This window comes from Schistocerca nitens, chromosome 2 (assembly GCF_023898315.1).
Source record: "Schistocerca nitens isolate TAMUIC-IGC-003100 chromosome 2, iqSchNite1.1, whole genome shotgun sequence".
Taxonomy (NCBI): Eukaryota; Metazoa; Arthropoda; class Insecta; order Orthoptera; family Acrididae; genus Schistocerca; species Schistocerca nitens.
The window spans coordinates 263,208,655-263,224,441 of NC_064615.1; the positions used below are offsets into that span (position 1 = coordinate 263,208,655).

Below are 15,787 nucleotides of genomic sequence, written 5' to 3' on the forward strand. Positions count from 1 at the left end.
GGGTGGCACTATAGATGCCATCAGAGGACATTGTTTTCTACTCCTCTCATTGAGTCCCAATGTATCTATCTGCACATCTTATTAAGACATTATATCGAAGTTCTACTCTCAGCTCTCCAAAGACTCACAGTGCATTTACACTACTAATGTTCAAACTATATTCAAAATTACTGTTCAGTGATATATGACTGATACACAATACTGGAACAAACTCAGATCTTCAAAGTTATGTATATTTGAGTTTCTGTATATACTGTAAATGATAGTGTGGAAGTTTTGTTCATGTACTAAATGTCTGGAGTGTTCGTAGTTAGCCAGGGCCACCCCATACCAACCAATTAAGGCCACAATTTTAAGACCAATTCTCTTCATCTTAGTAATAGAAAAGGCGATTCAACACACAGTACGACTAAAGGATGTGGCATTTCTGGTTATACTGCACATACTTCAGTTCATTTGCATAAGGGGCATGTCACTTTATGAAAGCACTTTCTGCAGGCTAGGAGGCAAATCTGTGTTACCCATAGGTTATCTGTCATTTAAGACACACAGGTCACTCATATTGGTGCGAGAAGGGGCCAGATTTTTAGGTCAATATGGGAATGAACAATATATGACAATTGGCACAACTTTCCTTTTAAGTAAACGTATGGAAAAGGGCAGTGATAATGAATTATGTGAACTAATGGGAAAGCCTACCTTAACAATATCACTGTTGAAGCATATTAAAAATGCACTAAAGCTTTTAAATTTAGAAAGCTACTGGTGACAGTATTGTTGCCTGAATCCGCTGAAGATTTCCAAACATTTATGGAGAGGAATCCTGGCTTGCTGAATCGCGACTCCATTTTGCGATTAGCAAAGATTCCGTTTGTACTAAATAATGTAGCACAGGCTGTTAACTTCTTTTTTCTAACTTCATAGTGCCACAAATTGTTATTTTATCAACTTCACCAATATGAGGAAACTTCTGAAGTGGCATTCCTGTACACACAGTAGTTTTGCATGGAGACAGCTGAATGAGGTAACTCTTATAATCTTTTACAGATACAAAATAAATAATAAAAAAATAAATAAAATTCCAACACTGGCCTTTCACTGATGACATCTCTCTAGTATGAGGCAATACAACAGAACTTTTAACTCAAATGCACTAATTAATTAAAGCTCTCACAGTAAGTGGTCTACAATTACGTGTCAACAAAGCAATATATTTTGTGCTCACCTGTATTCCCATAGGTAACAATAACTTGAAATTGAAACTGAAACCATCGAATAAATAAACAAATTTAAATATCTAGAAGCCTTTTTTAATACAACAAAAATGTAGAAGATGAAACTAAAATTAGAATTCAAAACAAAAATATAAAAACATATTGTGTTTTGTGAAATAACTTAAACACCAGAAATATCTATACGCCACTAATAAAGCCAGTTCAAATGTGTGTGTGTGTAACATGAACTCTGATAAAGTATGAAGGGGCTCCAGTGACACTCAAGACGTTGTTGTTGTTGTTGTCTTTAGTAAAAAGATTGGTTAGATACAGCTTTCCATGCTAGTCTGACCAGCACAACACTCATCTTTGCATGACTATGCAACATACACCCATTTGAATCTTCTCATATAATCAAGTTTTGATCTCCCTCTACAATTTTTACCCTCCACACTTCCCTCAGTCATTTTATTATCTATTCCTTTATGCCTCAGGATGTGTCCACTTAATTAGTTCTCTGCCCACCTCTACCTATCTAATGTTCAGCATTCTTCTGAAGTACCACAATTGAGGATCATCTTTCATTTCATTGTCTATACACTGCTTATCGTCAATATTTCACTTCCTTATACAGCTACATCCCAGAAATATTTTTAGATAAGACTTCCTAACACTCAAATATCAGATGTTACAACATATCTCTTTCACACAGTCACTTTTCTTGTTTTGCTTGTCAGCATTTTATACCCCTTCTACTTCTGACATCGTAAGTTACATTGCTGCCCAAAAAGCAAATCTCGTCTACTACTTCAAGTGTGTCTTCCAGGCACAAAATTTCACTCTTCAGATCCAACCAGATTCTGCCAGCTCAGTAACAGAAACCATTGTATTCTCAAGCGTGAAGAATTGGCAACTTATCTCCACACCTTCAAAGTTAATCAGAAAGATTCCACATCTGGAGATGTTTTACAATAAGAAGTTAAAAGCATGATACTTCTTACTTCTAAAAATCAGATTTCTTTTACATTATTCAACTCTGATGTGTATGTGTGGATGAATCACCTGCTTTCACGATGTAATCCAAATTCCCTCCCGTCTCAGAAGCACTTTCATTGGCACCACACCATCGTTTAGGGGAAACGGAGAAGAAATTCTTATTTTCATGTCTTCGCTTTCGCTCCTTCGTATAGAGAAGTGAATCAATCTGAAATGAACACATCATTACGCAAAAAATTTCAGTAATATGTTGAATGGACCACTGCCTAATAAATAATTCAATACACGTTAGCTAACTGATTTTTTATTACCCGCCTAGCAATATAAATTTTCCAAAAAATAACAGAATCAGCTTAAAAAAAAGGAAAGAAACTGAAAACATTTCTTCTTAAATTCTTCAAACTTCCTAGAAAAAATTCATACTGAAACTTGATTGTACATGAACAATAGCCAAACTTGTGCTGCTAAATTAAAATATTTTTTTCTGTTGTATTTGTCTTCATGTTGAATGGGCCACACAGTTAATTACCATGACAGCCTGCGAATGGACACAGAGAACGAAACTTTCATTATTTCAACAAATCGCGGGTGTAGAGCACTAACTCACTAGAGAAGTATTGTGCCAATATTATCAAGTTTTTTCTCCAACATGTATCATAGTATAGTTGCATTTCTTTGGTGTACATAGGATTGAAATTAAGCAAAAAGGATAAGTGGTTTGTCTATAACCATCGGAGGTCCAACTGAAAATTTTTCTTTTCAATGGACAGATAAGTTCCAAAAGCTTTTGTACAGTCTGATGTAATTTATGCTGACAGAGTCTGAAGTCGAATATGACCCTATCACTGTTCTTGAACATTTACAAGGCTTCTCAGAAGAAGTATATGAACATTTCATAAAAATATAATTGAAAACTCTAAATGGGGCAGCAAGCATGAGAGGAGGAGGAAACTGCCAAGGTGTTTAGAATGGAATAGTGGCAACTGTAGGACAATGAGTCTCTCTCTCTCTCTCTCTCTCTCTCTCTCTCTCTCTCTCTCTCTCTCACACACACACACACACACACACACACACACACAAACTTACACATTACACAGCTAAATTTTACAGTTGACTACATTGTACTGGTACTGTGGCTCAACTAGGGTGAGAGGGGGAGGAGAAGGGAAGGTTGGAGGGATACAGCTGGGAGGAAGAGGCAGCGAGTACATGAAACAGGTAGGCGGCGTTAATAAGCCCACTTGAGCACAGGCAAGGGGAATTGCAAATGGCACACGATCACGTTGAGCCATGGGCTGCGAGTGGGAAACCCAACAGAGGAAGAAGGAGACTGCAGGGAGCATCCTGCATTCCTCCCGACTGCTGTCAATGTCAGCCAATGGTCCGCACTCATGTCCAACCTCTCCCCCTGTTTCTCCCTCCCAGCCATCAGCAAAACCTTTCTCAACCTACTCTCCCACTCCCCTCGGCCAAGGACCCAACACGAACCCCCTCATCCCAGATGAAATGAAGGGCCAGCACAAAGTAGCTGTACAGATGTGTGTGTAATTTATTAGCGCCGAAGACAGACATCGTCACAAGCTCAGTACATTCTCACTATCATTTATACTTCTACTGACAACTCAATACCTCGACTGCATGACGAGCTGTTACCTTTACTACTTCTAATCTTTTTCTGATGCAGAACAAAATTTCGAAAGTCCAGTAACCGTCTTTGTACTTTATTTTCCTACCCACCACTACATATTTAATTTTACAGGCAAGCCATAATCCACCCGCTTATTATTTTAAATAAACAAATCAGTTACTTATACGTGAATAACAGCTATCATAACTTCCATCTAGATTCGATACAGATTCTGTATTACAAGAAAACTAGGATTTTTAGTGTAAGAGCAGACTGAATCTTTAAAAATTTATCTCTTCTCACATCTTTGTCTATCAGCGGAACTTATAATATCTATCACCATCAAATATGATGGTAAGATAAGGAACAAATTTGATGATGATGTGTTGCCACAGTCTGTCTGAACATAAAAATTTTCTTTGCTGTTGCAATCTTGACACTGTACAGAAAGTTTAAATTAACCACTGAACAAATTTACAGGAATGTGGGGGGAAGGGGGGCTTACACACCATGAGCCAAATGAGATTATAAAGAAACTGAAATTTAGGGCTAAGGACTTGCCTAAGATTATAAGTAATTATGTACTACTATCATTTCAAATACTCTCTAAGTAGATCATACTATTCAATAAGTTGTTATTCAAGCAATGCCCTTGAATACTCAATTTAACTCACTCAGGGTGTATACGTGGACAAGAAAAAAAGAATTCCCAGATTTCCCGGTTAAAAATACACTTTCTCCCGGACCAAAATACACTTTTTCGGTGTAATCAAGTGAAAGTATATTTTCCCTTGGAACTGTAAAACTTATCTATCCTTTGAATGGATATGTTTTTATACACAGGCGTACAATTTCCCGGCACTTTAGAGAACGAAACTTAGGGAAGAAAACTCCTTTTGGAAAGATTTTTGATGTGCAGCAACATGTACGCTGCATATTTTCGTATTACGAAAGTATAAATTCGAATTCCACTAAACACTGTATGTTACTTTCCGAACCATTGTAACCGAGATTGCGATGCGCTTTTGTAAGCCAGTCATAGCTCTTGTCACGTGATCCCTCCAGCCGATGACAGCGGATATTAAGACACAGGACACGTGATGTAGGCAGCTAATACCAACATCACTGTTAAAATCGCGGATACACAAACAGGAAAAGTTAATGTTTTAAATTAATATACATAGCGTTCCTACAAGAAAAGCAAATGTTTCACATATAATATTGGTCTCTAATCTCAATAAGCTTCAAGAGAAGCTAAGCTTTCACATATAATGTTGATATTTTTTTAGCGTGTTATGCTTTAAGATATATCATCGCACAAATGTGCCAGTAAAGTTTTTAGCCGAGTCCAGTGATTTGTCCTCAAAGTTTTCCACAAATTAGCTACCGCAGAGGAGAGAGAGCTTTCCGTAGCACTGCATCAATTTGCTCATAATAAAGACATGAATGATCTTCTGGGCTCGAAATACTTCTAAATGGCTCGTTATCAAACGCTCTGTGGTTTAAGAAATTCATGGTACATTATCGCACATAGTTCAACTTGCTTAAAAGGAAATTTACGTTGAAAGTAACGCTTTTCAAACCACCATTCGCAATATTTTCCCGCGACCTGTTAGAAATAGGTTCGTTTCAGTAGTCGTCAGAGGGCCAGATAACGGGCCACCGCGCTTTGGCAGCTGCTATGACGCAGGAAGCCCGTATGTTCGTACGTGTAAAACAGTAAAAGATCTTACATTAGGTCATAATAGAGGACACTCCAAGAGCATTGGAATTTTGTGAACCATACTAAAATGGCACCTTTAAAGTGCATACTTAAAGAGCACATTCGTATGTCCAGATTCCCAATGAAGTAGGCCTCGACCTGATATTAAGCTTTTCAGTGTGGGTTTCGGGATGTAAATTTTCTTGGAATACCAGTACTGTATTAGGTTAGGTTAGGTTAGGTTAGCATTTTTGATTCTTTACTACGGCATAATTCCATACACGCTAGAAGATGAAAACGTGCACTTGAAATGCAGCAAGCAGTTGAAATTATCCAATGGTGTAGAACTAAACACTTTGTTTCAAACACATTGACTGCCTCGGTGTAAAAGATGAATAAAAACCAAACTTCTTTAGCAAACCGACAAAAATAACTTCATTGTTGTACAAGGTGATTAATGCATGCCTGTGAGAAAAATGAAAATAAAATAAAATCTGAAACTAATAACGTATATTAGCCTTCCGTAAATATGTGAATGTATTTTCATTCACTTGATAGCTCCCGGCCACAGAAATCCATTTTGTTTTCATTTGACGTGAGAGCAGTAAACGGAGAGGAAACAGCAAATTCACTAAATGTAAACACGGGTCACGTGGAGACTACACACTTCCCCATTATAACTCAAGACTGCTCTGTACATCAGCCTCGGATCTACGATATTGCCGAACCGGGGCAATACTGAGATAGGGGGTGCCCCCCTTCCTCGAGCGTTTGAGATATGACGTCAAAATTTAAAAAATCAAATTTTCAAAAACATGTTCATTTTGTAGCGCACATATTTCTGAAGAGTCTGATACATAAAACATATATGTTCGAGGAAATGTAAGGCATGTTATTTGGTTATAAGTGTGCCAGGGTGCAGTGCTACCCCTCTTCACACAGCATTCTTCTATCGCATGTCACTGTATTTCGCTCCGTGGAATTGAAGCGTGTATATTTGGTACTGGATGCCATCAAACTATATTCAGGACAGTGGAAATTAAAATGTCCTGTGGTGCCTCTCCTGCTCCCAGTCGCCCGGTTTGACATCCTGCCCCTCTTAAAAATACTTGCAATTAATACTGGATAGGATTATTTGCAACTGGGAGAACAAGAACTCTTAAGAAAATTTGCACTCTTTATTGCCTGTTAGCTAATAACTTGCTGTTTTGTGTGACATAAAATTAAATATAGGATGCATAATACCAGTAAAGACAAGCCAAGCAATACAGTACATATTTCTTCAATCCTTAGCTCCTAGCACTGTTTTCTCTCTAATCTTGATACAGCTTTACATGGCGTGCTTTCCTTTCTGTGACAGAATCTATTACCTCATCAAAGTTCGTCAATTGTTTTCCTACATGAAAAATCGAAATATCGTTGACTGCTGTTAATACAAATAGTACCCAATACTGGTGTGGTTTCTCGATATGATTACGTCTATTTTGTCGCTGTCTGCTAGATAAAACAAAATAGGTGTTTCTAACACTGCAGAAATTGTATCAAATACCAAATAAACGAGACTGTTTTGGCACAAATGGTCATTTTTATAACACGACAGAATATAATTCACGAAGACCAACATAAAATGCCTATTAGGCCTACTACAAGGAAAAAGCTTTATGTTAGAAAAAAGTTTCACATTTCATTCATACGCTCCAGTTTCTCGAGCATGAGAACGAAAAGTAGTAGTACGAGATTTTTTCACAAATTTGGAATCGTCATATTCTTCCCTAATTTATGTTATGTCCCCGTTTCTTCTCCTTCCTCGATCTATCAACAATGTTTTCATGCTTCCAGAATGAGATTTTCACTCTGCAGCGGAGTGTACGCTGATATGAAACTTCCTGGCAGATTAAAACTGTGTGCCCAATCGAGACTTGAACTCGGGACCTTTGCCTTTCGCAGGCCAGTGCTCTACCATCTGAGCTACCGGTACTCACAGCTTTACTTCTGCCAGTATCTCGTCTCCTACCTTCCAAACTTTACAGAAGCTAACTGTAAAGTTTGGAAGGTTGGAGACGAGATACTGGCAGAAGTAAAGCTGTGAGTACCGGGCGTTAGTCGTGCTTCGGTAGCTCAGATGGTAGAGCACTTGCCTGCGAAAGGCAAAGGTCCTGAGTTCGAGTCTCGGTCGGGCACACAGTTTTAATCTGCCAAGAAGTTTCAATCTTTTCATGACTAATTCCGGAACTATTCCTGCCTTCGTCAAAACTTATTCGCCGGTTAACATCACTAACCCAGCCAGAATCACTGCTTTAGTTTCCCCTGATTATTATCCGGTTAGGCGTTGTTATATTCGTACAAACCATTTTCCACACTACTTCCAGAATAGAACTTAAGAGGCTGCTAGACGTGGATTGTACAACTGGCCTTCACTAGTGTGGCGATCTGGCCAAACATTTTCTGACAAAATTTCATTTTCCTGGATACACCGAGAAGATAATAGGTAATCTTTCTTACCTGTTGTTCCTGTTAGTCGTTCGTTTCCACTCTGGTAGTCTGAATCTATGGATTTCCCTTGTAATTACAACAATGCTGATCATTCGCAAACCCAAGCAACAACATAATCAGACAGCGATCCGCATTCACTCGTTCGGCTTTACTCTTCTCAGCTTGTATAGCCCGATCCCCTTTTGCCTGCAGGAAAGTTTATTTCTAGATGCGACGAGGATTCCCCTGACACAGACTTCACATACATTATGCACGCATTCAAAAATCAACTTATGATTTTTTTCCCATGGGACCAAACTGCTGATGTTATCAGTCCCTAGGCTTACACACTACTTAATCTACCTTACACTAACTTACGCTAAGGACAACACATACACCCATGCCCGAGGGAGGATTGGAACCTCCGACGTGGAGAGCCGCGCGAACCGTGACAAGCCGCCCCTGACCGCACGGCTACCCCGCGCGGCTTATGATTCATTCAGAAATCAACTTACAGAGTGTGTTCAAAAACCAACAGGGATGCACATCAAAATCATATGAGTAATCGATAGAACCAACATGCGCTGGATGCTAGGCGCTTTGTGAAACAAGGATTTCTCCCCTCAAGAATGCTGATAGCATCAGTGGCTCATAGATCAGGGCCCGATGCGCATGCGTGAATCTGGCAGCTTGGGCACGGCAGTAAAATTTTTTCCCGGTTGCATCTAGCTGCTTGCTGCGACTGCTTACACAGCCAACAGCCCTGTTTCTGTAACCAGAAACGGGAGAAGGTACTACTCATACGCCACTCAACTGCGCATGCGCATGAGCCCGCTCGTAACTGCTAAAACGAACCTAATGTAAACAACTGTGACGTCACGCTCATTGGAGGCAACTTGTTATGAAGCATTGCATAGTCTTCCTAAAGCCTTTGACACATTTTGCTGTTGGCAAACGCTTGTATGAGCACTGTGTTTTGTTGTTGTATATGGCACATTTCCCTTGCAATTTATGTTTTATTTTCGTTTTTTTCTCGTTAACGTTTTATTGTTGCAGTATTATTCTGCAGTAGAGGGATTCAGTAATATCCTTTGTTAGAGTATCGATTCTTACCAGTCAAAATTACAAAAATTTAACTGAAAACTAAAACAACGAAAAATTCCCAGAATTCTATAAAATTCCCGGGTTTTTCCCGGTTTTCTCCCGGATGAAAATATTCCCGGGTTTTTCCCGGGTCGTATACATCCTGTCACTGTAAGGGGATTACATGCTCGACTGAATTTATAGAAGTTCAACCTTCCAACATTCATTTCACTCTCCATCATGATGGAGAGCCTTCAGTGATTTGCAATGAGCAAAGTTACACACTAACAGAGAGGAGCAATCACTCCCAGCTACTTGTGTAAAGTATGCTGACAATAAATTATGACCAGCACTAATCTACTCAAATTGATAATTATGGTTATTACTACATGCTACATGCGTATTACGAGGGAAACAGCTACTTCGGAAAAAGCTGCTACCACCCCTCGTCCTCGCCCTCTTCTGCTACTCAGATGCTTTTTTTCACCCTCCACTTTAAACAAATCATTTATGTACCTTTACATATACTACCATGAGTTGTTAATACGCTGACAAAGTCAACATCTAACTAGTATAAATATAAAACCATCAAAAATTCAGGATGGAATAACAATAACATACAAAGGACAGATTGCTACTCACCACACAGAGGAGGCACAGAGTCACAGACAGACACAATGGAAAACAATCGCATGCACTTATGTCCATGCGGACACGCGCAAGTGTGCGCGCGCGCACACACACACACACACACACACACACACACACACACACACACACACACACACACACACACACACACATCCACTGTTTTTTTCTCTCTCTTCATGCTTGATGTTTTCCCTGACAACAATGGCATGTTCCAGGAAACTGTCGGTGTCACGAGGCCAGAATTGTGCTAAAGTGGTTAGAGGAGAATAACAGTGAATCACATTGATATCTTTGTCGCTAAATTCACCTGATATGAAACTGATGGAACACTTATGGCATAAAATCGGGCACCAGCTATCCATCTGAATTCAGCCCATAATTTATGGGTAGTACATGACCTGTACATAGAAACCTAGTGCCGCATACCTCCGCAAACCTGCCAAAGACTTGTCAAACCCACTCCACACAGAATCACTGATACACTACATATCATTTCAAATGTGGACCAACATGCTATTAAGCAGGTGGTCATAATGTTCTGGCCCATCAGTATATGTGTAAGTATAAACTCTTAAAAGACCCAGTAGTCATTTTATAAATTAATGAATTTTATTCTGAGAGATAGTGGTGACATTAGTGGGAAATTGGTGTCTGTATTTGCTTTTAGCCTCTTGCACAATGTTATTTGCTGCTAGTGATACCCACTCACTTGAAAAGAATGTACAATTTAAATCACTTACTAATGTTCAGCTGCAAGAACAAGTTGGGGAGGGTCCAATGCTTATCCGTGGAAGTGACAGGAAGTTTCTGTGATGAAAAGGCATCCTTACCATTGATGTCAGATACTGAGATATTGTCTTCTGCTTGTCAAATCCATAAACAGCAGTCTTCTGGGATGGAGCAGGTTGCACATAGCACTCGCAGCCTCTCTATTGTACAGGGTGTACATAAAGTCCGGGAATACTTTCAATTATTTATTGCACAAGAACTAAACATTGCACAGATGTCATCCATATTGCATTATGAAGAGAAACTCTGAAAGTTTTTCTTACAAACATTTAATATGGGAACCATGAGTGACCCGGCAGATGTCAATATGGTAAGCGAATTCTTGCCGTACCCGTCCCAGCTTGGCATCATCGACTGAGCTTTTGCACTAGCTCCAATTTGAATGGTTTCATAGACAGCGTCTGCCGCAGGACTTTCCACACTGTCACTGGAGCCTTGTTCCTGTGAACTTTGTCATCTCTCCCTTTGCCTTTCCCGTTGTTTGTGCTAACTGCCACTGCGTATTGCGATAAATGCAATGCACATAATTATGTCTTTGCTCCCTTTTGCTTTTCAAGGAATAGGGCAATATAAATGATGAAGTTATATATCAAATACTTCATGGGCTGCCTGAGGATGAAGATGAAGGGTAGAGCTTCCATGTGATTTCACCGATGAAAGTGAAGTGGAGGAAGTAAGTGTGAGCATGGACTGCCACAGTAGTGCCTCAGAACAATCTGCGGACAAACATTCCAATCCCTTAGATGATATTCAAGGCAATGATTACAGTTTTTATGTTGGAAAAGATGTGGAAACACTTTGGATAAGAAACTCCTTATGACTATTGAATAAATGAAATCAAAAAACACTATAAAAATATTGTCAGGCCCAACCCACATAGGCAGAAATATTTTCTTGGAATTGGATATATTTATGCGATTCATTCCTACAAATATGATTGACAAAACTGTTAGCTACACAAAAATCCGTATATTTCAGAATGGACATGTACAATTCAATATGTAAGGGAAAAAGTTTCTAGGTTTACTTCTTCTTCGGAAATGAAACCTCTCCGTGGAGTTTTGTTATTGATCGCTCTCAACAAAAGCAGCCATGCCAATACCCAAAGAGCTCAGAAATGTAATGGTACGGGCATGATGGCTTGCCAAGCTGCATTTTCCTAAAACAGATTTACGAGGGGCGTTTGAAAAGTCTGTGCAAAGTCCGAGAGATGGCACCACCAACACGTATCGAGGTCATGTTTAGTTAGTAGCATCTTTGCAAAGAAAGCACACCATGTTTCAGCCATATTGGTCTATTTCTTTGTGTTTGGCATACATGTGAATCAAGGAAGTCGAGTGATTGTCAAAAAATGGGCGAAAAAGAATTTCTTGTGGTGATTAAACATTACCTTATGAAAGGCAAAATGCCTCAGGAGACTAAAGAGAAGCTCAATAAACATTGCGGTAACTCTGCACCTTCGATTAGAGCAGTTTATAAGTGGTTTCAAAATTTTTGGAGTGGCAATATGAGCACATTTGATGCTGAACATTCTGGACGCCCTGTGGAGGTTATGACTCCAGAAATCATTGATAAAATCCATGATAAGGTGATGGACGACAGAAGAGTTAAGGTGCGTGAGAGTGCTAGTGCTGTGGGCATCTCGAATGAACGGGTACATAATATTTTGCATAAACATTTGTACATGAGAAAGCTGTAAGCAAGATGGGTTCCACGATTGCTCACACTTGACCAAAAACGGAATCATGTGAAGTGTTGCAAGGATGGTTTGCAGCTGTTCAGCAAGAATTCGCAGGACTTAAAGTGTCGTTTCATCACTGTGGATGAAATATGGATACAATACTATACTCCTGAGACCAAACAACAACAATCTAAACAATGGGTTACCAAGGGAGACTCTGCACCAAAAATGACGAAGACCATTCCTTCGGCTGGAAAGGCTATGGCAACTGTCTTACAAGATTCGCAAGGGATAATCCTCATCAACTGTCTGGAAAAGGGTAAAACTATTACAGGTGCATATTATTCATCGTTATTGGACATGTTGAAAACCGAGCTGTAAGAAAACCGCCGGTGATTGGACCGCAAAAAAGTCCTTTCCAGTCATGACAATGCACCAGCACACACCTCGGAAGTTGTGGTCAAATAATTAATGGAAATAGGATTCCAACTCATTTCACATCCCCCCTATTCTCCAGACTTGGCTCCCTCGGACTACTATTTGTTCCCCAATTTGAAGAAATGGCTGGCGGGACAAAGATTTTATTCAAACAAGAAGGTGATTGCAGCAACTAATAGCTATTTTGCAGACTTGGACAATTCCTATTATTCGGAGGGGATAAACAAATTAGAACAGCGTTGAAAGAAGTGTATAAGTCTAAAATGAACCTTTGTCAAAAAATAAAAAAGGTTTACCCCAAACACATAAGTAGTTTTCATTTTTGCACAGACTTCTGAAATACCCATCGTACGTTCCTACTTAGAAGCATCAGGTCTGATGAGAGGGTGACCAGGGAATACAAGAAAAGTATGATAAATTAGCAGCAATTAGGGAGGTATACAGGGACTTTGGAAGTAACTGCAAAAACAATTACTTCCTATCAGAATTTGTGACCATTGATGAAATGCTGCCTCCCTTTCGAGGTTGGTGTAGTTTCATCCAATATATTCCTGCCAAGCTGGTAAACAATGGCCTGAAATTGTATGCACTGTGCGACAGTCAAACATTTTATGTGCCCAGCTTTGAGATACACTGTGGCAAACAAAGGGAAGGTCCTTATTTTACATCAAACAAACCATTTGACATAGCCAAGTGACAGCTTCAGTCCACCTTAGGTTCTCATGGAAATCTGACCACAACAACAACAACTACACTAGTTATCCATAGGTGCAGTTTTTTCTGGAGAATGGTGTAACATTTCTTGGTACAATGAAAAAGCATAAAAAAGAAATCCCCTCAGACTTTCTGGATCTGAAATCCTACGAAAGAGGCTTTTCGCTATTTGGATTACAGGATGATTGCACCCTGGTATTCTATATACCAAAGAAGAACAGAAATATAACGAGGAAATTTGCCTTATGCAAGACACCTTTTCAATTTTGTTTTACCCAGACATGTTTCAGCACTTTCTGTGCTACCTTCAGTGGGTTATTTTTTATTTTCTTACTGTGTAATTGTTGTTACATATTAACATTTAGTGAAACTTTTGGTACATACTATTTACAACTGCGAAAGAATAATTGTTATAAAATATTATACATCATTTGTTCATAGTTCACAGTTGGGATATGTATTAGCGACCTGATGCACGGTGTGTTGTTTATAACATTATGCCTAAAGTTCTAGTTATAGCTTAATTGGCAAGACAGTGGATGTATGCATTAGTTTACCTACCTTACATGATTGTATTGGTTATTTATGTTGGCAGCTAGTCTGCTACGCAATCTACAAGTTCTCATCTGCAAACAGCAAATGTAATTTTTATTTTTCTGTTTATTATGCATTTGCAAATGGAAATGAGTATATATCACAAATTTATAAACTCATTTCTATTTGTAAATGTGTAATAAACAGAAAAATGAAATTTACATATGCTGTTTGCAGATGAGAAGTTGTAGATTGTGTAGCAGACTACTACCGACATAAATATCCAATAGCATCATGTAAGGTAGGTAAACTAACGCATACATCCACTCTTTTGCCAATGAATCTATAACTACAACTTTAGACATAATGTTATAAACAACACACAGTGCATCAGGTTGTTAATACAAATCCTAACTGTGAACTATGAACAAGTGATGTGTAATATTTTACAACAATTACTCTTTCACAACTGTAAATATTTTGTACCAAAAGTTTCACTAAATGTTAATATGTAACAACAATTTCACAGTAAGAAAATAAAAAATAACCCACTGAAGATAGCACAAAAGGTGCTGAAACATGTCTGGGTCAAACATAACTGAAAAGGTGTCTTGCGTAAGGCAGAATTCCTCGTCCTATTGTCATAGCAAGCATGGACATAAGAAGAAGAACTGCAACACCACAAGACAATTAGGAGAAAAAAAATGTGTCCTACTCCTACTGTTATCTACAATGCACGATTGTGAGGAAATAGACACAGAAACAGGAAAAAACCACCACAATAAGAGACTATAACCATACCAAAGGGTGGCATGGGTACAGCTAACCAAAAGTGTTTGCTTTATTCTACTTCAGGTTTTTGGGCATGGCAGGATTAAATGCACACATATTGTGGGCGTGGAATAATACAGATCAAACACGTGGTATACAGGATTCCCTGGGAAATATGACTTTTGGGCTTTTTGAAGAACATTGCAAAGACCATGCAAAACTTAAAGAATTTGCCAAAGTCAAATGAGACAATCAAATGAAAGAAACAGCAGTCCACACCAGCAACGTGGCCCACACAAGAATAACAAAACTACCGTATGTTGTTCAACACGCAAACATTTTGTATGTAAGAACCACTCAACACATCAAGTAGTTAGCAATTGCTGTCTCATTGAAGAGAAGATGGGGAAATGGAAGTGCAGAACGATATATATACATATAACTTTGTAATATTACTAGTTTCAGCTAATATGAGAAACACATGTGTATGGTATGTACTGTAATTATTCAATATTATAGACTACTGAAAGCAAAATTACTGCTAATATAATATAGTCACATATTCATTTAACTTTATCCCCTGAATTGGTACCAAAGTTAAAATAAATATTATTTTTCTGTGATGTTTAATGTCCTTATATTGTACTGACATTAAACAAGTAATACTACTTACAAAAATGTACGGCTGGTACCGTTTTGGAAATGCAGCACATAGGTCTGCATGCAGTATCTCATGAGACTGTGATGCACGTGGTATTTAGAGGGATAAAACATTGGCATAACTGACACACAAACAGATAAGGTGAGCAGCAATCTGCAACTGTTTGGTTGGTTGGTTGTTTGGGGAAGGAGACCAGACAGCGAGGTCATCGGTCTCATTGGATTAGGGAAGGACGGGGAAGGAAGTCGGCCGTGCTCTTTGAAAGGAACCATCCCGGCATTTGCCTGGAGCGATTTAGGGAAATCACAGAAAACCTTAATCAGGATGGCCGGACGCGGGATTGAACCGTCGTCCTCCCGAATGCGAGTCCAGTTTCTAACCACTGCGCTACCTCGCTTGGTGCAACTGTTTGGCAATGATGCTGTAGTGTCATGGTTGAGTGACTGTAGCAGAG

At 39.0% G+C, this 15,787-nt stretch overlaps 1 protein-coding gene across 1 annotated transcript in view; it reads right to left on the reverse strand.

Moving 5' to 3' along the window:
• Nucleotides 1–15,787, reverse strand: part of LOC126235999 (mucin-17-like) — a 351,820-nt gene that overhangs the window by 44,935 nt on the left and 291,098 nt on the right. The window lies entirely within an intron of this gene.